General features: G+C 34.4%; 1 protein-coding gene across 14 annotated transcripts in view; it reads right to left on the bottom strand.

Moving 5' to 3' along the window:
* Positions 1 to 3,118: 3,118 nt before the first annotated feature.
* LOC108588543 (serine/threonine-protein kinase Nek4-like) overlaps positions 3,119 to 26,004 on the bottom strand; it is a 272,894-nt gene continuing 250,008 nt past the window's right edge. For all 14 annotated transcript variants that reach the window (XM_078350157.1, XM_078350159.1, XM_078350160.1 and 11 more), the window contains 2 exons: positions 5,952 to 6,119; positions 3,119 to 3,843 (listed from right to left, as the gene is read on the bottom strand). The gene's annotated coding sequence lies outside the window, so the exon portion shown is untranslated. The remainder of the gene's footprint in view (positions 3,844 to 5,951; positions 6,120 to 26,004) is intronic.

Below are 26,004 nucleotides of genomic sequence, written 5' to 3'. Positions count from 1 at the left end.
CCCACTATGTTGGCATAAGTTCAATTTAAATTTTGTTTAAAAGTCATGATCAAAAAAAGTGGGAAAATAGTTTCTCTTACATAGTGAGAAACTAAAATATGCAACCCCTTTGGAAGACAGTTTGACAATACAATTGCAAATGAAAATGCATATATTCTAAGAATAATAGTACATTTTAGGACTCTCCCTAAAGAAATGTATGCTCATAAAGTTGTATAAAAATAAATTCCTTATTATAATTTTCAATGACATAATGTTGAAGATAGTATCAAAATATATCTGTATTAGAGGGAGACTATACAAACGGTGTTCTGTGCATACCATATGAATTGGGTTATATACCACATTGTACCCTTAATGATGGAATGCTAGGACACATTGTTGAGGGCAAAGAAAGGTTGGAGGTAAATATAAATAATATGAGGCATTGAATGTGAACTAACCTCCAGATTTCGACAAAATTGCATACATATTATGTACAATATATTTGTATTAAGAGATAGTGAACTTTTGCAATTAATAGAAAGAGGCTGAGAATAATGACATCAAATTGGTATCAGTAGTTATTACACTTAAGAAATTGGAGTAAAATTTATACACAGAATAATGTTTACATATTACCGAGAAAAAATATTTATTTTACTTGCATAATTACAACAAAAACTTTAGATGAGCTTGGTGCTACTTCACACATACTCTATATATTGATACATCTGCACCTCTAAACTATAATGTCACAGCATTTCATATATTCCAAACAAAACGTGTTTGTCTGTCTAACAAATGTTTTTTGAATGCATACTATGTGCCAGACACTCTTCCTGACACTGAGGATATATCATAAAATAAATTGACAAAGAATCCCAGTCCTAATGGATCTAATTTTCTAGTTTGAATGTAAACGTGTGTGTGTGCAAGGTACCTGCGCTAGGTTGAGTCCATTAATTTGAATTTCTTTCAGAGTCAAATTGGCTCTATTGCTAAAGAGCAAAATATTATGGAAGTTATTTTTCCTTCTTAATTTTTAGAAAATGATCGTATTTTGATGACACAGGGTGTCACTCTTTTTCCCATCCTGGAGAACAGTCACACAATCATTGTTCACTGTAGCCTTAAACTACTCTTGGGCTCAAGTGATCCTCCAACTACACTGTAGAGCTACAGATGCTTGTCAGTATGCCCATCTCAGAAAGTGATTTTAAAGCAAAATCAGAAAGAGTAAACAAGAAGTTTTACATTTAGGTCTGGAATTATTGTTTTTATCACTCTTCTACCACAATGAGACAACTCATTTCTGCTACTCTAATCCATAGAATTATTTTAATGTAAAGCTCTTGTTTAGAAACCTTCTATTATAGAAACATGAATTACCTCAGGTCATCTATTGTACTCTACTCAAATACAGATAGATGTATATACATAAGGAGAGACATAAGATATGCATATACAGGTTTGCATATGTAGATAGATGATAGGAAGATAGGTAGGTAGATATAGATAATTTCTGATCATTACTTTTAAGTCTGTGAAATTCTCAAAAGAGAAATTTATGGAAATACAAAATAATATTGTGATGGTAACGATATCTCTGTTAGGCCCAGTGATCTGGAGATCCTGGACACCCACTGGTGGGATAAAACTCCATGGCTAGGAAACACTAGTTTAGCCATTCTTCTTCCAAATGAATAATAAAGCCAAATATGATCATAATAATTCTTATGCATGCTGAGTTCCCTATATATTATTTTCTCCGAGGAAATATCTGCCACAGGATAATATTTTAAACCCAAATTATCTACAAGAATACAAGGACATACATGCAAAGTAAATAGGAAAAGCAACTGGTGCATTTTGTTGTACCAAAAAATACACAGTCAATCTAAAACTACATTTAAGGCAGATTTATTTTTACACACTGAGCAAAACATTTTTGAATATTAATGCATTATGCTCCTTTCTTCCCAGCTTGTGACTGTCATGATCTACAGTTTTGTATTGTTTTGTTTCGTTTCTTTCCCGTGATGTCCCCTTTCTCTATTCTAATGCCGCAAGTGGTCAGGACTGGGGTCTGTCTTCTTCCCAAGGGGAATGTATATTATATGGCAAAAAGCACAGATAAGTTTGATTTGTCTGAAATTTTTGTTTTTGGAAGTTCTTACTATAACTAAGAGGATTCAAGTTATAGGAAATGTACTTATTTCTTCTATAGAGAAGATCATAGGGCTTTTTACCCTATACCAAATACCACTGTAAATGAAAATTTCCTGGTCATGGGGAGGAGAAAATATGGACGGGGTAAGAAGTGCTGTGTGAGAAATGGCTCAGTAATACCATTAGTCCCTAACCCTTAAAGAATTATCTGGTAGTCAAATGCAGTGCATTTTGAAGCATAGACAAACTCACAGAATTTCTCAAATTCTGGGCATGGAAATAACGCAGCAGAAATATGCGTATATTTCCCAATGTGTGGTGAAGACATATTATAAATAATATTCCCTGACTCAAGCATGGTCCAGGAGAAGGTCAAAGAACCATGTGTGCAGTATGCCTCATGTGGGTACATCCTGACAGTCCAATACCAGAGACCCTTTCAAATAATCAGTTTTGTACCGTTTACATCTTCCAGAATCTAATCACAGTAGTGAGGGAGTTATGCTTGTGGGATGGGGCTGAAAAGTTTGAAGTTAATACTTCCTGGCATCCTCACAGAATGGTGTTTGAAATTTTGCAACTGAATTTGTGAAGGGAGGGACCACCCTTGTATGAGAACTCCAATCTCTTTTTATTAGTATAAAATAGAATTCCTTCATTCTTAACTTTAAAAATGGGATTAACATAAAATATAAGAAAACTTTAAATCCTTCAGGACATGTCTGAAACAGTTTTTAAATTTTACATATTTTAATTTGTATTATTTCTCAATATTAAATTTAACATTCTTAATGAATTTGGCATCAATTTCAATATTAAAAATCTGCCATATTTTCTACATGCATTAGAAATAATTTGAAAATTTGAAAGGAGATTTTAATAAGGTATATAACATGACAATAAATAATAAATTTATGGATATATTCACAGTAATACTCTGTCTGAGTACCCTCAAATTCACCCTGAAACAAAAATAAACGATAGAGTGTATCTGAGTAACCAAAAGAGATTTTATGAAGCCCATGCCTTGAAATCTCATGTCCTTTCCTCATTGAAGGGCCCTCAAGACACCTCTCAAGGACCATTAACTTTAATTATATACACATCTAATAAACTTGATTATTGGTATTACCTTCCCAGAGCAGATATAACCATTTTAAAGGAAACTGTAAAGAGCAGGCTCAAGCGCTTGGAAACCACAGCTGGCTGGATCCATTTAGTGTAAAGCACTGTGTCGCCTCCATTCACCTGCACCTCTACTTCAAACCCCCATAGGGTAGAACTACTTTCTTAAAATGTAACAAATGCAATTATTTAAATCCTCTGTGGAGATAACAATTAATGAAATGTAAGAAAAGAATCATGTGACAATAGTTTTCCATGTTAATTCTCCAAATAGATTCATGCAATTTATTCTTCCAATCCCAGCTTCTTAATAGAATTGTTACTATTTAGGTCTTTAAGAGATGAAACAATGGTTGGTCCTAAATAAAAAATAAATGTTCTATACATTCTTTTCTTTTCTTTCTTTCCTTTTTTTTTTTTTTAAAGAGATGGGTCTTGGTCTGTCATCCAGGCTGGAATGCAGTGACATGATTATAGCAATTATCGCTCACTGTGGACTGGAACTCCAGGGCTCAAGGGATCCTCCCACTCAGCTGGCGGAATTGCTGGGATTACCAATGTGAGCCACTGGTCCCAGCATGGTGATTTAGTTCATACATAGGATGAGAAAGAAGAAAAGTGGATTTACAGTAGAGAACTTTTTGTTAAGTGTTTGTTATTATTTGAATTCTTGCTTAATGTGACAATAAATTTTTTCCCTATGTTCATAGGTTATAATTTTACTTAACTGGCTTTTCCATCCTTTTCTGAATGTTATAATAAAAAAACTATCTAGAAACATGTTGAAACTATTTTAGTTTGAATAAATGGTAGAAACTCTATATCTTTTTCATATTATATTTTGTTTCTATCTTACTTTTCCTGAACTCCAGTCCCATGGATGGCAATTTCCACTTGAATCTCCAATGTCATAGCAGTCTTCACATGTCCAAATTTAAACTCACCGACGTATTTAACTGACCCCTTCTTGCAGTGCTTCCTGATATTCTCCCAGTCTCGCTCAACATTTTCCAGTTTACTTTGATCTAAAATTTTGGAGCCATTGTCACTCCTCCCAGCCTTCCTCAGTGTCTCCCCCGATATCTAATCAGTCATTATAGTTTATAGATAATTTTTTAGGAAAACTTAAACAATTTTTTCATCCCACTGCCTTCATTGTAGTTTTGGCTGCTCATAATTGGAAGGTTTTTATTGAATCAACCCCACACTAGCTCACTCAGACTGCAACTAGGCGTCTCTCCGGGACTCTGCTGCCATATTATCCTGTAAGCACTTCTTAAACAAAGTGAGATCTCCTCAAAAGCTTCCAATGACTCTTATTTTTTCTGTCATGTTCTAAGTCACCTATGTGGCCTTTCGTGTTCTCCACAGTCTAATGTCCTTAATATAGGATCTTCTTTTTCTTGCTCTTATAAAATATGAAAAGTCATTATAGCCTTTGCAGTTTTACACAGGTTCCTTGTGTCCTCTGAGTTGCCATTTTCCTTGAACTGTATCTGTTGGAACTGGGGTTCTAATTCCTTTTTTTTCAAGACTTGCCTCACAGCTAGCACCTTCTACATCATTCTCTGGCCATTGTACCACATTACTCATCCTTTTCTACCCTGAACTTCTGTAAAACTAACTGCTGTATCACACACATCACATTTACTTTGAAAGGCTTTATTTTTATAGTTCAGGATAGAATACAAACTCCTTGAGGCAGAAATAAGACTTACATGAATATGACAATAATACCAATCAAGTAACTTTTATTGAGCTTTTATTATACTTACTCTAAGAATATATATTATCTATTTATGTCTTACAAAACTCAGTAAGATGTTATAATTATTATCATTTCATAGATGAGATGAGACACAAAGAGGTCTAGTAGTGTTTACAAGGTAATACAATAATTGAGTGGCAGAAGCTACATTTAAATACAAGGTGTCTGACTTCTTTGCTTCTGCTCTAAACTATGATCTTAGGTTACATTCTTATCTCCCATGTGCACAGCACAGATCTGGACATAAGAGACATGTTCTTCAAAATATTTTTAATAAAATGAGTCAAAATCCTGAAAGATTGAATAGTCAGTATTCTTTACACGTCGTTTATATTATTTAAACTGCCTCTCATAATGAAACACCTAAAATATCTGGGATTTGCCACTAACTTTGCTTCCCCACATCCATACTCTTCCTTTCAGCTACATAAATAATTTTTCAATAGCCCAAATAATTTTCTTACTGCAGGTTTAATGAAACCAGTAAAGCTAAAATATCCTGAGTGCTCAGCAGTGACAGTGTCAGTAAGCAATTAATCTCCAACAGTTCACCTACCATGTATGAACATTAGAGCTCAATTCAGCTCCTCACATGACTCTATATCCTAATTCTCTCCTGGAAAAGAAAGTCTGTAAGCCAAAAACAGAGCATCAAGAAAATAGTAAGAAAAAAATGATGGAGATAGAAATGAATTTTTCACCTATAAAAAAAGGATGAGCATATTTTTCATTGACAAAAACAATTCTGATCTTGGAAATTTTTTGATGGGTTACTTTTTTGGCTTGCCTCATTTTCACCCTCTGCAAAATAGGTTTCACAGTATTTGTGCATTAGAGGACATTGTAGGACTTAATTAAAGCTTATAAAACATAGAGGGATCCTTTCTGTAATTACCTTGCCACTCACCTTTGTCATTTATCTTTTCTCCAGAGAGCCATATCTTTTATCTGCTGCAATATAGAAGAAAACCACAGAACACCATGTGATGCATTTGTGGAAAAGGATTTCATGCAGCCGTAAATAAGTAGCAACATAAGGCAATACTTGGCAAGATAAAATTCCAGCATACGTATGCTGCAAAAATAAAGCACAGACTTTGTCACTGTGTCAGCTTCTACTCTTAGCCCACTAGAGTCTATTCTCAAGAGAACACTGTCAGAGTGATCCTTTAAAAATGTAAGACCAATGCTCTCATTTTCTCAAACTCCTCATAGTTTCCCATCTTTGTGAGAATAAAAGGCAAGGACTTGACAGGAAGCCACCTACAAGAATTTTCACTCTTTGATCCTTCCTTTTTTCTCTAACCTCACATCCAATTTCCTCCCAAATCATATTGGTTTCCCTGCCAGGTGAGTGCCTGTCTCATGGATTCTGCCTGGCTCATTTGCTAAATCTCAAATGCTCTTTAGCCAAATCTCTGCATGATTCATTTCTTTTATCTGTCCTTCAAGTATTTGTACACATGGCACTTTGTTAATGAGTCTCGTTTGAGCATGCTATTAACAATGGTACCCTGACATTTGCCCTTATTTTCTTTTTCTTTCTTTCTTTTTTTGAGACAGAGTCTTGCTCTGTTTCCCAGGCTGGACCACAGTGGTGTGATCTTGGCTCACTGGGACCACAGGTGTATGCCACCATACCCGGCTAATTTTTTTCTTTTTAGTAGAGCTGGGGTTTCCCTATATTGGCCAGGCTGGTCTCAACCTTCTGACCTCATGATCAGCCTGCCTTGGTCTCCCAAAGTGTTAGGTTTACAGGCATGAGTCACGACCCTTGCCCTCTTTAATTTTCTTCCCTGTTAAGAGTTTTTCCATAATTTTTCTCACCATATGACAGGCTATAGATTAAAATTATTTGTTTATTGTCTGTTTCTCCTTACTAGTTTGTATACTCTGTGTGCACAGGAATATTGAGTTGTTTTATTTACAGATTTGTTCTTAGTACCTGGAAAACTGCTGTCACAAAGTTGGTTTTACTGAGGTAAATATTTATTAAATAAATAAATGAGCTGAAAAAATTTCAAATCTAAAAATGAAAATGAGGCAGTATGAAACATAGTCAAGCAGGAATTTTCTACAGGAGTAAAAATGCTCAGGTGTATTTACAGATAAAATTTTTTGTTTTACATATATTATTTTTTTGCTATATTAAAAGTCATATGATTACTTAGGCTATTAAATAATTTAATATTTATTTATATCATTTGGATATGTAGCATTTCCTCCAAATTATGGAAAATAGTGCAAAAAAGGGTAGTCTTGTATCTCATAAAGTGGCCAAAAAATCAACGTTTTAAAAACTAAAATATTCTGCATTGAACAATCACTTTTGTATCCCTATTCCGCACACATTTTAATACATGCCTCAAAGAAAAATGGGATGTAGGGGATATTGATAGACAGAGGCTACATAGGTACAGAATAAAAATAGAAATGTACAGATTTTAAATATTATGGAAAAGGGAAGAGTTTTAGTTGAAATACATCTTAATTTGATTTAATAGATGTTCATGCCAATAAATGGATGTAAATATATGTTGCATGATAATCAATTAGTTGTTTCATACTATGAAACTATAGTTTCATACTGCCTCATTTTCATTTTTAGATTTGAAATTGTTTCAGCTCATTTATTTATTCAATAAATATTTACCTCAGTAAAACCAACTTTGTGACAGCAGTTTTCCAGGTACTAAGAACAAATCTGTAAATAAAACAACTCAATATTCCTGTGCACATGGAGTATACAGACTAGTAAGGAGAAACAGACAATAATTAAGCCTGAGCTTAATTTTATTCTTTATTATTCATATGCTACATGGAATTTTTTATGTCAAGGTAGCACAATAAAAAATAAGCAGGGTGTAAAGAAAAAGGTGACTAGTCTCTGGAAGAAGTTCAAATCATGTCATATGAAGTTGAAAAAAAAAAAGAACGTAAGTAGGGGCAAATAAAACTCTATTAAGTATATTTATATAGTACAAAGAAGATAAAGTAAACTTGATTTGCTTGCCCCCAAAGCAATATACAAGGACCAGACACAGGACAATATCAATGAAAAAAAAATTTGGTGGAGAATTCTCCATTCTCAAATGGCATGCCTGGGCGCTAATATAATTTGTACCAATATATCTGCTCACATACAAAATGGCTGAGTACAAGATTGGAGTAATTTAAACAGAGATTCAAGTATTAGAACAATAGATAAAAATCCTGCCTTGTAAGGTAATTATTTTAATTTATTTAAAAAACCTTTAAATACAACTCTACATAAAATTATTAATAATTAGAGTTGAATCCAGAGAGAGAACACTTTGCCAAAAGCAAATTTCAGGGTCGTTGTCTAAGAACAAATTTATAAATCTAATATAAATTTTATTTATTTAGAAGGTTATAAAATTTAGAAATATTTATCAAATTTTGCAAAACACACCCTTTAATTTCATTTCTGAAAATGTATCATAAATTGTTGTATACTGCAGCATTGGTTATAATAGTAAAAGGCTGCAAACCATTTACACTTCTAAAAATATTGGATGGGTTAAGTAATTTATGTTATATCCAAATGTTTGACCAACATATATACCTATTTAAGTAATGTTATAGGAGAAAAATTAATGATAAATAAGCATGTACAGGGTATATATAAATTGTAATAAAATTTCAAATATATAAAACTTCTCTGGATAGTGTAATTAAATAATTGCTATAAAATTAGCTTCTAAATTAATGCATTAACTAATATTGAGTACTATATAATATGTCACCTATAACATGAGTTTCATCGGATCACACACACACACACACACACACAAACACACACACACTCTCTCTCTCACAAAGATGACTGGCTTATCTAATTTTTAAAATTATTTTTGTTTTAAAATAAATGTCTAATACCTTTACAATTTTGTTAAATTTAGTGGAATAAGAGATAAGCTACTTGTAATTATCTTTTCACATTCCATTGTTGACTCAACCATGTTGGTTCTACCTTCAAAATATTGCTAGAATTAGTATTCATCTCCACCGAATATTTCAAAAGACTCCTAATGGTCTCTTTCCAGATTCATTGCCCTCAAGGATTTGTTCAATTATGTAACTATTTGAAATGCAATTTTGCTGAAATGCACTATGATGCATCATAAGGAAGAAAAAATTGGAGAAGAAGATGGATTTCAATATTTTGAAGATGGGACTGAAACAATTTCTTAGAACATGCATTCCTACATGGAGTGTTTTCCTACATGGAGAGCATTTACAGGACTATAACAACATGCATTATAAGATTTTTGTTTTATTTAGCTTATTTTTATAACCACATAAAAGTTTTTTCCAATACTTTAAGGTTGACATTTAAAAGTTATGGAATTTGCCACATTCAGATAACTTTTCAGCAATTATAGACACAGGGAATCTATGTATTTTTTTTTCCACTTTCCAATCTATCTTGTAATATGTAATACTATTAACTTTCTATTACAGGTTATTTTTTAAAAGTAATGATTTTCTTAAGCCTTTCTGGATTATTTTATATCAACATTTCTTTCAGCCTTATATTTACTACAAAGTTATCTAGGAAAAAAAGTTGTTAGAACACTAATTTATTTTATGATTGAGCTTCTTACTTTCACTGATTTGTGATAGGTTGATATAAACCTTAGAACACAAAAATAAATTATAGCATTTAGTTTTACCTAAATATCATTGCAATAGGATAAAAGAAGCTCATTATACCATTATGTTTCAGTTTTATATGTTCGTCTTTATTTTATTTGTATTATTCTGAAATGTTACCACTGGTACTTCTTTAACAGAGAGAATCATTTACAATTCTATGGTAGTCTTTTTTTACATGTAGAATTTATTTATGTAGAATCAAATAAGAATATGACTTCTTTTTGTTTCCATATGGCTTACTTAGTTCAACTGCATTGGGTTCTTCATGACTTCTATCAATAATAATAACAGAGAACACCATCACCTGTTCATCTTACTCCTCTCATGCTTGCTTTCCTGAGAAAGACACATTTATGAAACTATCTCTTAGAAGGAACATATGGCTCACTAAGCATGTTGAAAATAAAACTGGAGACTAGAAACATTAATGAGTGATTTTGTATTAAGAGAAACATTGTGCTTGATATTTACTTTCAGTTGTCAAATAAAATACTATTTACTAATTTGTATTGCAATGTTTCTTGGAATAGGCATTTTCATTTTTCAGCATTGGTCTAGAAAATGGGACTTTCTGTGCATTGTTGCTTACAAATTAATATACTATAGAAACGACATTTAAAACATATTTTTAAGAGCTACACTGAAGCCACGGCTATTTGTGTAAATCTGATTGAATCTACTAGTAAATAGGCAAGTATTTGACTCCTGATTATAATAACCCTTCAGAAAATATCAATGGAACTTCACTTGAGTCAGTACAATAAGGGCATTATTATCACTGGTAATGTTTCCCTGCCTAACTATATTAATGAATTAATTGGACTGGATTTGTAGCAGTTTCATTGGGTTCACAATGAGCACACTGCGGAAGAAAATGAATCAGAAACAAATTATTTTCCTTTGTGGATGAATGTTACCTTTTTCTATGTACAATAAATAGTATTAGAAATTTGGATTTTGATTTATCTTACTAGTACAATTACTTTATTAAATATAAAATGCAAACAACATATCTTCCTTCCACTTCCTTACTTACAGAATTACTTTTACAAGTCTATTTTTCTTGAATTTTTTATGACATCAGACTTTAATTGAAGACAAATCTGGTTTCTGAACTCACCACAAACCTACTTAAAATATATTCAAGACTTACCTCTTTTTTCAAGATCTGACAAGGGTTACCTATATATTGGATATTTTTACTAGCACACACCCACAGAAACATGTACACACAAACATCACATATGCATACACAGACAAATACATCGATACCACACATAGGCACACAAACGTGAAAACATACAAAGAAAAAGTACACATCTGCACACACTCCCCCCCACACACACATCCTGGATGTTATTTTACTGATCAATGGGCTTCGACAAGACCTTTGGTTGGCCTATTCTCAGTTATTGATTTTTCACTATTCCACTTAGACCAGAAGGAAATTGGTAGTAATTCAATTTCCTATTACCCCATTTAGAAATAAGGAATTAATGTCACAGTGAAGAAAAAAAAAGTATATACTGTATGAAGATGAAAAATGGTTTATTTTGGTAAGGGAGATGAAGAAAAGGGACTATTAAGAAGAATGGGAAAGATCAGAAAAAAAGGTAAAAAAAGCTTGATGATAAAAGGTGAAGAAATGACTAAGAAATATGACAAGGTAGACAAAGAAAGAGAGATGGGATTGTACAATAAAAGAGATTCAGAGAGCACATTCTTCACTTTTTCTGTCAGAATGTCTTTCTTTTCTCATAACATGGGAGATTATTTGCAAAAGGAATGAAGACACTTCCATTTTCCCCTGGCTTTTTTGGAAATAGATTTTTCTCTGTTGAATTCTTAAATATAATAAAAGAAAGTAGTCTGACAAGACTGAAGAATGGTTCAAAAAGAGAGCTCTATCATTTGACATATTTTTTTATGGTTCAGTAAAATTTCTCTTCCACTATCACCATTTCCAGCTGACTTGCAATACCATGAGAGACTCAAAATGTCACTGATTTGAGCTCTGTATTAGTAGAAATATGTATTATAAATTTTACCTTTGTTTAGAGTTCCTTTTCTCTTACTTTGTTAAAAGGACACTCATTGCCTAGTGCCACATAAAACTTTTTTGTCAGATTTTTTCTTAAGGTAACAAATTCTTTGGTAAAAGTCAATTAATTATCAAAACTAATATGCTCTCTATTGTTTTTATTAGATACATGTGGCCAGGGAGCAGAAGGAAAAGGATATTTTATTTCCCCTTTTATTTGTTTTTCAATTTACAACCATCTGGCACAAACCTGAAGCTTGTGGCAGGGGTCCCATTAAAAAGAGGAATACAAAAACATGAGCAAGGGTTATTTTCATAACTGAAGATGAAAACTATATTCACATATTTATGGAGTCTTTGTTGAAAGATCTAGTGTGATTACATGTTTCAGAAATCTGACTTTAGGCTTTGTCATGACTTATAAAATGAGGCAAACATTTGTGACTTGTCCATAAAGCATAGGTTATTAAATGGAAACTCTGTATGACTTAATAATTAAGGGTATAGGTATGAAATTTAAAATTTTGGATTTTTTTTCTGCCTCATTCTATCTAGCTGTGTGCTTATAGGCATTTCAAGACTTCCTTATATAAAAGGGGATAATAAGGCAGCTCCCTCCAAGGGTTGGCTTGTTGATTACATAAGAAAAATGCATATAAAACAATTAGCACTGTTCACTGCTCTTCTAATTTTTCAGAGAATGTGTGCTTTTATTACTTGAGAAGAAAACATAGTTTTAGTCATGGAGTGAGGTCACAGAACTCTGTGATTTACATTATTTGATTTACATGGTCATTCTTCTGCATGTGGATCCAAATGTTAACATTGAAAGGAATGTTAAGCAGTAATAGGGTGCACTTTGAGTTAAAATTTTAAAAGGCTGGCATGGTGGCTCATACCTATAATCCCAGCACCTTGGGAGGCTGAGGCAGGCAGACCACCCGAGATCTGAAGTTTGAGACCAGCCTGGCCAACATGGTGTAAGGTGAAACCCCATCCCTAGTAAAAATACAAAAACAAAACCCCCCACACACCCCTCCACACACATTGGCAAGGTGGCAGGCGCCTGTAGTCCCAGATACTTCAGAGGCTGAGGCAGGAGAATCGCTTGAACCGGGGCGGTAGAGGTTTTAGTGAGCTGAGATCATGCCACTGCACTTCAGCCTGGAAGACAGAGAAAAACTCTGCCAAAATAAATAAATAAATAAATACCATACACTAAAAACCAGAAAAAAACAGAATAATCTACAAAATTATACTTTTGAGCTTATCTGAGAGCTAAGCTTGCAGGGCAGCCACAGGAACTGAATTTCAGAGAGTACCAAACACCTCTGAGGAGTGATGGAGACACATAAAATGTTACAACTTTGGCAGAAAATGTAAAAAAAGGTAGAAACTATTAGGCAAAAAAAAGCCCGTTTTAACAAGTTATTAAAAGCGAAGTGTGAACTATTGTGCCAGTTAAAAATACTAGGGACACCTAGGCATAAAGGAATAGTAACCTGGGGATCTGGTAATTTACGGAATAAAGGAAAACTAAGGTGCAAATATAATTAAGGTTGTAAGCAGTGGATCTCAAAATGGGAAAATAATCCAGATGATTTGTCAGGACTTGATGTAAGAAGAAAGCAGAATATGGAAAAAGAGTGGTCAGAGTCAGAAAGACATTTTAAGATGCAATACTGAGGCCTCGAAGATGCGGAAAAAGCCTATCATTTAAGGATTACAAGTGATATCTCAAAGCTGGAAAAAGCAAAGCAATTGATTATTTCCCACAGACTCCATAAAGTTCATAAGTCTTGCCAATACATGAATTTTCGTCCAGTAAAACTTCTAAAACATAGAACACATAAGACAATAAATCTGTGTTCTTTAAAGTCAGTTTACTTGTTTGGTAATTAGCTACAGTATCTACAGACAACTGATATGAATATGAAGACTGATGACTCCACTCATGCACCAACATGACAGATATTGGCGAATTCCTTAATTATTATTATTACTTCGAGACTGGGTCTTGCTATTTTACCCAGCTCTCACAATGAGGCTTTCTGGGAAGATCAGCATAGGCTCCTAGGCAGGTTCAAAAGTTGAGAGAGAGAGCAAGAAGTGATAGGGTTTTATTCTGATTATGATGTGGAGTGAGGGTTTTCCTGCATGAGCTGAGCTTGCTTGATTCGAATTTCCTGCCAACATCAAATAAGGGAGTCTCTCTCTCTCTCTCTCTTTCTTGATGGACTTTCACTCTTGTCGCCTAGGCTGGAGTGCAGTGGCACGATCTAAGCTCCCTGCAACCTCCTCCTCACCTCTGCCTCCTGGATTCTCCTGCCTCAGCCTCCCGAGTAGCTGGGACCATAGGTACGCCACCATGCGTGGCTAATTTTTTATATCTTAGTAGAGATGGGCTTTCACCGTGTTAGCCAGAATGGTCTGGATCTCCTGACCTTGTGACCCGCCTGCCTTGGCCTCCCAAAGTGCTGGGATTACAGGCATGAGCCACCGCGCCTGGTCAAGCACCCAAAATTTCTTATCAGCTTTCATAGAAGTGAGGCAGAAGGCAAAGTGATATACGCTGGGCATGAAAGCTATTCACAGACATCAAAATAAAATCTAACTTTCTATTACAGATTACAGGTGTCACCAAATTAGAAGCTTCTGTTCTTCAATACACAATGTTAAGAAATGTTGGGGTCCAGCACATCTGCCGGGGGGATACCGACCTGCGGGAATCCCCAAGACCACCAACGTAGATGTCTCGTTCAACCTGAGGGAGAGAGTGGGCGGAAGTAAAAGAAAAAAAAAAGCGGAGTCTGGAGGGCTGGCTTAGGCTATGTCCAAGCAGCAATTTTATTTTTGCAATATGTTCCATTATATACTTTTCTGAAGTTAATGATGTTTATGCCAGATCAACATACTTAAGTTACAGTAAGCAAGTTATGCCCACTAAGTTATGCCCAGTAAGTAAGTTAAGCCCAGTAAGTCAGTTACGCCCAGTAAGTTATGGTAAGTAAGTTACGGTTGCGCCCAGTAAGTTATGGTAGGTAAGTTACAGTTACACCCAGTAAGTTACGATAAGTAAGTTACCAAGTGTAAATACTTAAGTTAATATTTTACGATGAAGGTAACAAGGGTCCAAAATGAACACAATCAAGCAATAAACCATAAGGAGCCAAAAGTGGACACAATGCCTCCCAAGTCCTCATATCCATAAAGTAATGTCTGTTAATTGTTTTGAATAGCATAGTCCCTCTCTAGGTTCCTGCTTTCCCTCAGCTCGACTCTCCCAACTGGGGATCTGTGTCCCGGCTCAAGCTCACCTTATGGCGAGGCCCATTTCCTAGGGGCCTCACACAGGAGCGATCCCCACAGGTCACTCAAAGAAAATGTAAACACAAGCCACAGAATGGAAAAAAATACTTAAAAATATATATATTTGGCAACAGCATTGTGCTCAAAATATTAAAAAGTGCTCTTATGACTCAGTAAGAAAAACAATAAAATATAAAATATGGACAACATTTGAAGTGGTATGTCAATGAAGAATATATACCATTAATAAACACATGAAAAGATGTTCAACATTTTTCACCAGCAAAATAAAAATTAAAACCACGATGTGATACCCATATATATTTATTACAATGGGTAAAATTTTTTTTTTTAATCTGACAGATTGAAGTCTTGGTGATATGGATCAAATGAAACTCTCATACCTGCTGGTAGGAATGAAAAATTATACAGACACTATCCATGTAAAACAGTTTGAAAGTTTCTTGAGGGAGTAGAGCACCTGAAATGCAATTAGAGCACCTAATTGTAAAGTTACAATTATCATATAATCTTATCATGTCACTTCTAGTTATTTACTCAAAATAAATGCAAATATGGGGCTACACAAAGACCTGTAAACAAATATTTATAACATATTTATTCATAATGGCTAAAAACTAAAAAAAAAGCCTCCATCAATCTGAAAGTGGGTAAAGAAATTTTAGAATATCCACACAATAAGATACTACTGAAAAATTAGATGGAATGAACTACTGATGTATGCAACAAAACAGAAACTCTAAAGCAGTATGTTAAGTAAAAGAAGCCAGATATGAAAGACTAAATATAGTCTTCTTTCATTTACATTGATCATCTGGAAATGGTAAAACCAAAGGGAAAGAAAGTAAATACATTTTGCCAAGGACTGGGGTGAGAAAAAGTAATGGACTAAAAAAGAACTGATGGCAAAAATTCCAGAACACAGGAATGTTCTATGTTTTCATGGTAATGGTGCTTTTACATTACTATTCATATTTGTCAAAACTCATTCAACTTTGTATTTTAAAATGGTACATTTTAAATATAAATTATACCTTTGTATATAGGTGAAACAAATAGGGCAAAATGTTGATAAATTTTGAAAGAGTACATACATATGGTCATTGTGCCATTCTTTCAATTAGTTTTTCTTTGGGGGGTGTAATTATAGTAATAAACTTCATAAATAAATAAAAATAGTTAATTATTTCACTTTATATGAGAGATAAGATTTATCCCATATAAGATTCATTTTAAGATGTGTCCTGACATAGGTTGTTTGAAGACTTTAAGATTATAAAAATATTTTTGCATGTCTACAGCAATGATGGAGAAGCACTAAGCTATAAAAAGTGAGAATGGAGGGCCTCTTAGTAGAAAAGACTTGCATTCAATTCTCAGCCAATTTAATTTATCAAGTTCTTAGGCTATGTGCCATATTTCCTCTACCACTAAAGCAAGAAAACTATGTTAACTAGCAGGGTTAACCACATTAAATTAATCGACCTGTATAAAGTGACTCTCATATAATAGTGTCTATGATGTGGCTCACTAAATTTTCTATAAAAGTTTTCAGTTCTGTAAGTCAGTGTTTCAGTGATGCCTTACTACCATAGAGCATAAATGAAGTTTTCTCTTTTTTCATAAGTACCTATGAGATCTCAATTCAGGTATTACAGGAAGTTTTCATGTATCTAAACATTCTATGCACTGCTACATGTTATACAGCATTATCATCATTTGTGCTTTAAAATATAATATTGAAAGGTCCTGTAAAAATAAGTGTGTATTTTGTGGCATAAACAAAACATTAATTCATGATGAAATAGTGTGCAAATTAGTTGGAAACAAAGAGCAGCATTAATAATTCTTTATATTAATTAAAATATTCAAACACTATATATATATATATACATATATATATATACACACACACACAACATATACTAGGTGTTCTAATACAAATCTATGTTAAATGCAAAATCTTGGAAATGTGTGTATTACTCTTATTCAGTTTTTTTTTTTTGGTTATTTCACAGTCAAAGTGGAGGATCATTTTTATACATACTTTTCTATATTTTCCGGGTTTTTTTAAAATATAAGTTCTGGAATACATGGGCCAAAAGTGCAGGTTTGTTACATAAGTATATATGTGCTACGGTGGTTTGCTGCACCCATCCATCATCCCGTCATCTATATTTGGTATTTCTCCTAATGCTATCCCTCCCCTGGATCCCCACCTCCCAAAAAGGCCCTGGTGTATGATATTCCCCTCCCTGTGTCCATGTGTTTTCATTGTTCAACTCCCACTTCTGAGTGAGAACATGCGGTGTTTGGTTTTCAGTTCTCATGTTAGTTTGCTGAGAATGAGGGTTTCCAGCTTCATATATGTACCTGCAAAGAACACGAACTCATTCTTTTTTATGGCTGCATAGTATTTCATGGATATATGTGCCACTGGTTTCTTTATCCAGTCTATCATTGATGGGCATTTGTGTTGGTTCCAAGTCTTTGCTATTGTGAATAGTGCTGCAGTAAATATACATGTGCATGTGTATTTATAGTAGAATCATTTATAATCCTTTGGGTATATACCCAGTAATGCAATTGCTGGGTCAAATGGTATTTCTGGCTCTAGATCCTAGAGGAATTGCCACACTGTCTTCCACAATAGTTGAACTAATTTACACTCCTACTAATGGTGTAAAAGTGTTCCTATTCCTCCACATCCTCTCCAGCATCTGTTGCTTCCTGACTTTCTAATGATCGTCATTCTAACTGGTGTGAGATGGTATCTCACTGTGGTTTTGACTTGTATTTCTCTAATGGCCAGTCATGATGAGCTGTTTCTCATGTTTTTTGGCTGCATAAATGTCTTCTTTGAGATGTGTCTGTTCATATACTTCACCCCCTTTTTTATAGGGTTGTTTGCTTTTCTCTTGTAAATTTAAGTTCTTTGTAGATTCTGGATATTCACCTTTTGTTAAATGGATAGATTGCAAAAATGTTCTCCCATTCTGTAGTTGCCTGTTCACTCTGATGACAATTTCCTTTGCTGTGAATAAGCTCTTTAGTTTAATTAGATCCCATTTGTCAATTTTGCCTTCTGTTGCTATTGCTTTTGGTGTTTCAGTCATGATGTCTTTGCCCATGCCTATGTCCTGAATGGTATCGCCCAGGTTTTCTTCTAGGGTTTTTATGGTTTTAGGTTTTACATTTAAATCTTTAATTAATCTTGAGTTAATTTTTGTATAATGTGTAAGGAAGGGGTCCACTTTCAGTTTTCTGCATGTGGCTAGCCAGTTTTCCCAACACCATTTATTAAATATGGACTCATTTCCCCATTGCTTGTTTTTGTCAGGTTTGTCAAAGATCAGATTGTTGAAGATGTGTGGCATTATTTCTGAGGCCTCTGTACTGTTCCACCAGTTTATATATCTAGTATTGGTTCTAGTACCATGCTGTTTCGGTTACCACAGACTTGTAGTATACAGTACAGGTATAGGTACACTACCTTGAAGTCAGGTAGTGTGATGCCTCCAGCTTTATTCTTTTTGCTTAGGATTGTCTGGGCTACATGGGCTCTTTTTTGATTCCATATGAAATTTAAAGTCGTTTTTTCTAATTCTGTGAAGAACGTCAATGGTAGCTTGATGGGGATAGCACTGAATGTATAAATTACTTTAAATAGTATGGCAACTTTCAGGATATTATTCTTCCTATCCATGAGCATGGATGGAATGTTTTTCCATTTGTTTGTGTCCTCTCTTACTTCCTTGAGCGGTGGTTTGTAGTTCTCCTTGAAGAGGACTACAAGGGATGTGAAGAGGTCCCTTCACATCCCTTGTAAGTTGTTTTTCTAGGTACTTTATTCTCTTTGTAGAATTTGTGAAAGGGAGTTCACTCATAATTTGGTTCTTTTTTTTTATATTAGTGGTGTATAGAAATGCTTTTATTTTTGCACACTAATTTCATAACCTGAGACTTTGCTGAAGTTGCTTATCAGCTTAAGGAGATTTGGCTGAGACAATGGGGTTTTCTAAATATACAATTAGGTCATCTGCAAAAAGAAAATTTGACTTCCTCTCTTTCTATTTGAATCTGCTTTCTTTCTTTCTCTTGCCTGATTGCCCTGGCCAGAACCTCCAATACTATGTTGAATAGGAGTGTTGAGCGGGGGCGTTCTTGTCTTGTGCTAGTTTTCAAGGGGAATACTTCCAGCTTTTGCTTATTCAGTATGAGATTGGCTGTGGGTTTGCTATGAAAAGCTCTTATTATTTTGAGGTATGTTCCATTAATACCTAGTTTATTGAGAGTTTTTAGCAAGAAGTGTTTTTGAATTTTATCTAAGGCCTTTTCTGCATCTATTGAGACAATCATGTGGTTTTTGTCATTGGTTCTGTTTATGTGATGGATTATGTTAATTGATTTGCATATGTTGAATCAGCCTTGCATCCCAGGGAAGAAGCTGACTTGATTGTAGTGGATAAGCTTTTTGATGTGCTGTTAGATTTGGTTTGCCAGCATTTTATTAAGGATTTTTGCATTGATGTTCATCAGGGATATTGCCCTGAAATTTTCTTTTTTTGTTGTGTCTTTGCCAGGTTGGCTGGGCTCATAAAATGAGGAATCCCTGTTTTTCTATTGTTTGAAATAGTTTCAGAAGAAATGGTACCAGTTCCTCTTTGTACCTCTGGTAGAATTCTGCTGTGAATTTGTCTGTTCCCAGACTTTTCTTCATTGGTAGGCTATTAACTGCTGCCTCAATTTCAGAATTTGCTATTGGTCTAGTCAGGGATTAGACTCCTTTCTGGTTTAGTCTTGTGGGGATGTATGTGTCCAGGAATTTATCCATTTCTTCTAGATTTTCTAGTTTATTTGCATAGAGGCGTTTATAGTATTCTGTTCTGGTAGTTTGTATTTCTGTGGGATTGGTGGTGATATCCCCTTTATCGTTTTCTATTGTGTTCTTTTTGATTCTACTCTTTTCTTCTTTATTAGTCTGGCTAGCAGTCTATCCATTTTGTTATTTTTTTCAAAAAACCAGCTGCTGGATTCATTGATTTTTTGAAGGGTTTTTGTTTCTCTATATCCTTCTGCTCTAATCTTAGTTAATTCTTGTCTTCTGCCAGCTTTTGAAGTTCTTTTAATTGTGATGTTAGAGTGTTGATCTTGCTTCTCTAGTCTTTTAATTGTGATGTTCGGGTGTTGATTTTAGATCTTTCCTGCCTTCTCCTGTGGGCATTTAATTCTATAAATTTCCCTCTAAACACTTGTTTAACTGGTGTCCCAGAGATTCTGATATGTTGTGCCTTTCTTTGTTCTCATTGATTTCAATTAACTTATTTGTTTCTGCCTTAATTTTGTTATTTACCCAGTAGTCATTCAGGAGCAGGTTGTTTAGTTTCCATGTAGATGTGCGATTTTGAGTGACTTTCTTAATTCTGAGTTCTAATTTGATTGGACTGTGGTCTGAGAGACTGTTTGTTATGATTGCTGTTCTTTTGCATTTGCAGAGGGGTGTTTTACTTCCAATTATATGGTCTATTTTAGAATAAGTGCAATGTGGTGCTGAGAAGAATGTATATTCTGTTGATTTGGTGTGGAGTGTTTGGTAGATGTCTATTAGTTCTGCTTGGTCCAGAGCTGAGTTCAAGTCCTGAATATCCTTGTTAATTTTGTGTCTCATTGATGTGTCTACTACTGACAGTGGGGTGTTAGAGTCTCCTAGTATTATTGCGTGGGAGTCAAATTCTTTTTGTAGGTCTCTAAGAACTTCCTTTATGAATCTGGGTGCTCCTGTATTGGGTGCAAATATATTTAGGATAGTTAGCTCTTTTGTTGCATTGATCCCTGTATCATTATGTAATGCCATTCTTTGTCTGTCTTGATCTTTGTTGGTTTAAAGTCTGTTTTATCTGAAACTAGGTTTGCAACCACTTTTTCTTTTTTATTTCCATTTGCTTGGTAAATATTCCTCCATCCTTTTATTTTGGTCCTCATGTATTCCTGATTGCAAGTAAAATAATTTTACTTAATGCAGCAATGTTAGTAAATAAAGATTAGGAGAAAAACAAATGTTCCTTGAAGGGGATTGATACAATTAATTATTATACACCTGTATAATAGAATCCCATGTAATAAAAATAGGAGTTTGATTGTTATTAATGAATTTTGAGAAATTAAAAATATTTTTGATAAAACATTTAGATTCAGGGGTACATGTATAGGTATATAGCATGGGTATATACATATACATGGATATATAGCATGATACTGAAGTTTGGGCTTCTATCACTCTCATAGTGAACAACATACTCAATAGGCAGTTTTTCAGACTTACCTCCCTCACTGCCTCCCGTCTTTTGGAGTCCCCAGTTACTACTGTTCCCATATTTATGTCTGTGTGTACCCAATATGAGGTCCGACTTATAAGTAAGAACATGTGGTATTTCTTTATCTACTTAAAATGACACTTTTGTCATGAAGCCTCTTCTAATCTTGTTTAATGATTCTGTTCTGCATATACTTCAGCCTCCTGACCAAGCATAATCACTTCCTTCAATTGATTTATACAGCACTTTTGTTTTTACTTTCAAAGCTCTAAATTGGGAATATATAATATTTGCATTTTTTTCTCATTCTACCAGATTTTAATCAGAAAGCATTCAGAAAGTTAGATAATGTGTAAAGCCTCAATTTTCTCTTGTGTAGAATGGGTATAAAGCTGCTCGTTCATTTGTTTAACAGAGTTGCTGAAGAGATAGAAATATGCATTTATTATCTGGTGGACTATTATTTTTAAAATGTTAAGTAAATAACAAGGCCAACCAGATATTTCTATGGCCTGAAGAGTAAACTCCTAAAGACCTGAAAGAGAAGAGCTGGATCCAAGGAAACTCCTGGATAAGATAAAGAGATAGCACAGCAGGCAGCTATGTGGACCACAGGTGAAACTAGAATTGAACAGTGTACCATATATTAAACTAAAATCAAATAATGAGAAAAAAGTCACTGGTAGAATAAAGAGATGAAAACTCTAATTAAATGCCTAATATATTTTGCATCACACATACATACTTCTTGAAACTGGACTGAATTCAGAAAAAAACCCTAGGAAACAGAGAGAGAACATCTCGAATTGGCTAAGCCTGAATTCTCTAACTAACATAATAAAATTGAGGTTTAAAAATACAATTTGGATTGCAATTAAGAAGAAAGAACATTAAATAATAAATATCTTGATTTCTATATGCACCCACAAAGAAATAGGCACAGCAAGACAATCTAATGGTTTCCATGGAGACTAGGCCTTAATGCCAGTTATATCTGGGTTCAAATTTCATCTTTCTCATTTACTAATATAATTTTAAGAAAACCATGTAAAGTCCCTGACTTCAAATTTTCCCATCTGTATAATTAGATACTGTTAGTACCTAATTAATTAGATCATTTAGAAGGTACAATAAGACAATGAATTTAAAAGTTAGTCACTGTGTTTAGAACAAAGTGAGCATTTAATAAGTGTACTATACTACTGCTATTATTTAGAGTGATATTTTAAATTCTGTCTGGCATAGTATGTGTTTCCTATTTCATCAGGCTATTATTTTTTAAATATGGCATCTCTTACGAACCTAATTTATAATCCCAACCAAACTCAAACTTGTTAAGTGTTTATTGAATTGTCACTCAATTTTCCCAATCACATATATTTCCATTAGTTGGCTTACAAAATTCCTTCCAAAGGGTCAAACTATCAGGCACTATAATATAAAGCAAAAGCATCTTGATGAGGAAGAGATAAAATTTCTTGAATGAGGTGTTTCATAAAGCAGAAGATTCAGTAGAAGTCTTAACCAGCTACCTTAAGGTAAAGTGAGGTAATGCTAGAGAAAAACTGAAATAAGAAAAAAGGTGAAAGATACTTGTAAGTTTCTGTGTACATTAGGGGTAGAAGTCTTGGCTGTATATATAAGCATATCTCAGAGATATGATTCCGCGCCACAACAATAAAGTGAGTTGTGCAATTTTTTTGGTTTAGTGCACGCAAGAGTTATATTGCACTATTCTGTAGTCTAACTTTGCAAGAGCATTGTCTGAAAAATAACATATGTGCCTTAAAGATATTTTATTACCAAAAATCCTAGCAATTATCTGAGCCGGCAGTGAGTTGCATACAGTCTTTCTGCTGGTAGAAGGTCTGCCTTGATATTAAGGGCTGCTGACTAATCAGGGTGGTAGTTGCTGAAGATTGGGGTCATTGTGGCAATTCTTTAAAATAAGACAAAAAAGAAGTTTGCCACATCAATTGATTCTTTCTTCTGTAGAATATTAGTCTGTAGTATGTGATGATGTTTGGTAAGTATAGTAAATCGGTAAAATTAGTCTGAATCCTCTCAAACCCTGTCACTGCTTTGTCAATTTAACTTAAGTAATTTTCAAAATGCTTCATTGTCATTTCAACAGTGTTCACAGCATCTTTACCAGGTGTAGATTTTTTTTTTAATTTTTTATTGGATTATAGGTTTTGGGGTACATGAGCAGAGCATGCAAGACAGTTGCGTAGGTACACACATGGCAGTGTGCTTTGCTTTTCTTCTCCCCTTCACCCACATTTGGCATTTCTCCCCAGGCTATCCCTCCCCACCACCCCTCCCACTGGCCCTCCCCTTTTCCCCCCAATAGACCCCAGTGTTTAGTACTCCCCTTTCTGTGTCCATGTGTTCTCATTTTTCATCACCCACCTATGAGTGAGAATATGCGGTGTTTCATTTTCTGTTCTTGTGTCAGTTTGCTGAGGATGATGTTCTCCAATGGGAAAAAATTTTTGCAGTCTACCCATCTGACAAAGGGCTGATATCCAGAATTTACAAAGAACTCAAACAGATTTACAGGAAAAAAACAACCAGGTGTAGATTTGATCTCACATCCATAAGAAGCAACTTCTTACTCACTTAAGTTTCAGAATGAGATTGCAGCAATTCAATCACAACTTCAGGCTCCACTTCTAGTTCCACCACATCCGCATGGAATTCCTTCACTTAAAGACTTGAACCTCAAAGTCATCCACAAGCGTTGAAATCAACTTCTTCCAAACTCGTTAATGGTGAAATTTTGGCTTCCTCCCATGAATCATAAATATTATTAATGGCATGTGTAATAGTGAGCCCTTTCCAGAGGTTTTCAATTTATTTTACTTAGAACCATCAGAGAAATCACTCTCTGTGCCAGCCATGGCCTTACAAAATATATTTCTTATATAATACGACTTGAAAGTTGGAATTACTCCTTAATTCGTGGCTGCAGAATGAATGTGTGTTAGAAGGCATGAAACATTAATCTCCTTGGACATCTCCACCAGGGCTTCAGAGCTCTTGGCTGACTAAGTGCACTGTCAATAAGCCAATTTTAAATAATTAATTAATTTGTTTATTGTTTTTCATTTGTAACTTTTATTTTAGGTTCAGGGGTACATGTACAGGTTTGTTATATAGATAAACTCTTGCTGGAGGGGGGTGATGTACAGATTATTTCATCACTTAGGTACTAAACCTAGTACTCAATTATTTTTTCTGCTATTCTCTCTTCTCCTACCCCACATCCTCTGGGAGGCTTCAGTTCTCCTTTTTGTTCCCATTGTTCTTATCATTTAGATCCCACTTATAAGTGAGAACAAATGGTGTTTGTTTTTGTATTCTTGCTTTAGTTTGATAAGGATAATGGCCTCCTTATCCATTCATGTTCCTGAAAGTCATGATCTCATCCGTTTTTATGGCTACATAGTACTCCATGTTGTATATGTACCACATTTTCTTTATACAGACTACCAGCGATGGGCATTTAGCTTGATTCCATTCTTTACTATTGTGAATAGTGCTGCAATTAACTTAAGTACCTGGGTCTTGGTGATAGAATGTTTTATATTCCTTTGGCTATAAACTCAATAATGGAACTGCTGAGTTGAACAGTAGTTCTCTTTTTAGCTTTTTGAGGAATTGTCACATTGCTTTCCACAATGGATAAACTAATTAACACATTCACCAACAGTGTATAACATTTCCTTTTCTCTGCATTCTTGCCGGCATCTGTTATTTTTTTTAATTTTTAATAATGGCCATTCTGATTTGTGTGAGATGATAGCTTTCATGGTTTTGATTTGCATTCTACAGTGACGAGTGATATTACCCTTTTTTTTTTTCTGTGTGCTTGTTGGCAGTGTATAGGTCTTTTTTTGAAAAGTGTCTGTTCATGTCTTTTGCCCACTTTTTAATGGGATTTTTTTTCCTGGTAAACTTAAGTTCCTTATAGATGCTAGGTATTAGATTTTGTCAGATGCATAGTTTGCACATATTTTCTCCCATTCTGTAGATTGTCTGTTTACGCTGTTGATTGTCCTTTGGCTGGGCAGAAGCTTTTTAATTTAATTAGACCCTATTTTTTAAATTTAATTAGATTTCATTCCAATTTTTGCTTTTGTTGCAATTGCTTTTGGCATCTTTGTCATGAAATATTTGCCCATGTCTATTTCCTAAATGGCATTGCCTAGGTTTTCTTCCAGGGTTTTTATAGTTTTGGGTTTTACATGTAATTCTTTATTCCATTGTGCTGGTTAATATTGTAAATGTGATTAGATTGAAGGATGCAAAGTTTGTTCCTGGGTGTGTCTGTGATGGTTTGCCTAAGGAGATTAACATTTGAATCAGTGGACTAGGAAAGGAAGACCTACTCTCAGTCTGGGTGGGCACAAATTAATCAGTGGCCTGCTTGGCCAGAATAAAAGCAGGCAGAAGAATGTGAAAAGGCTAGACTAGCTTAGTCTTCCAGCCTGCATCTTTCTCCAGTGCTGGATGCTTTCCGCCCTCAAATATTGGGCTCCAAGTTCTTCAGCTTTGGTACCTGGACTGGCCTCCTTGCTCCTCAACTTATA

This window comes from Callithrix jacchus, chromosome 15 (assembly GCF_049354715.1).
Source record: "Callithrix jacchus isolate 240 chromosome 15, calJac240_pri, whole genome shotgun sequence".
Taxonomy (NCBI): domain Eukaryota; kingdom Metazoa; phylum Chordata; class Mammalia; order Primates; family Cebidae; genus Callithrix; species Callithrix jacchus.
This window is presented reverse-complemented; position numbering and strand designations above follow the sequence as displayed.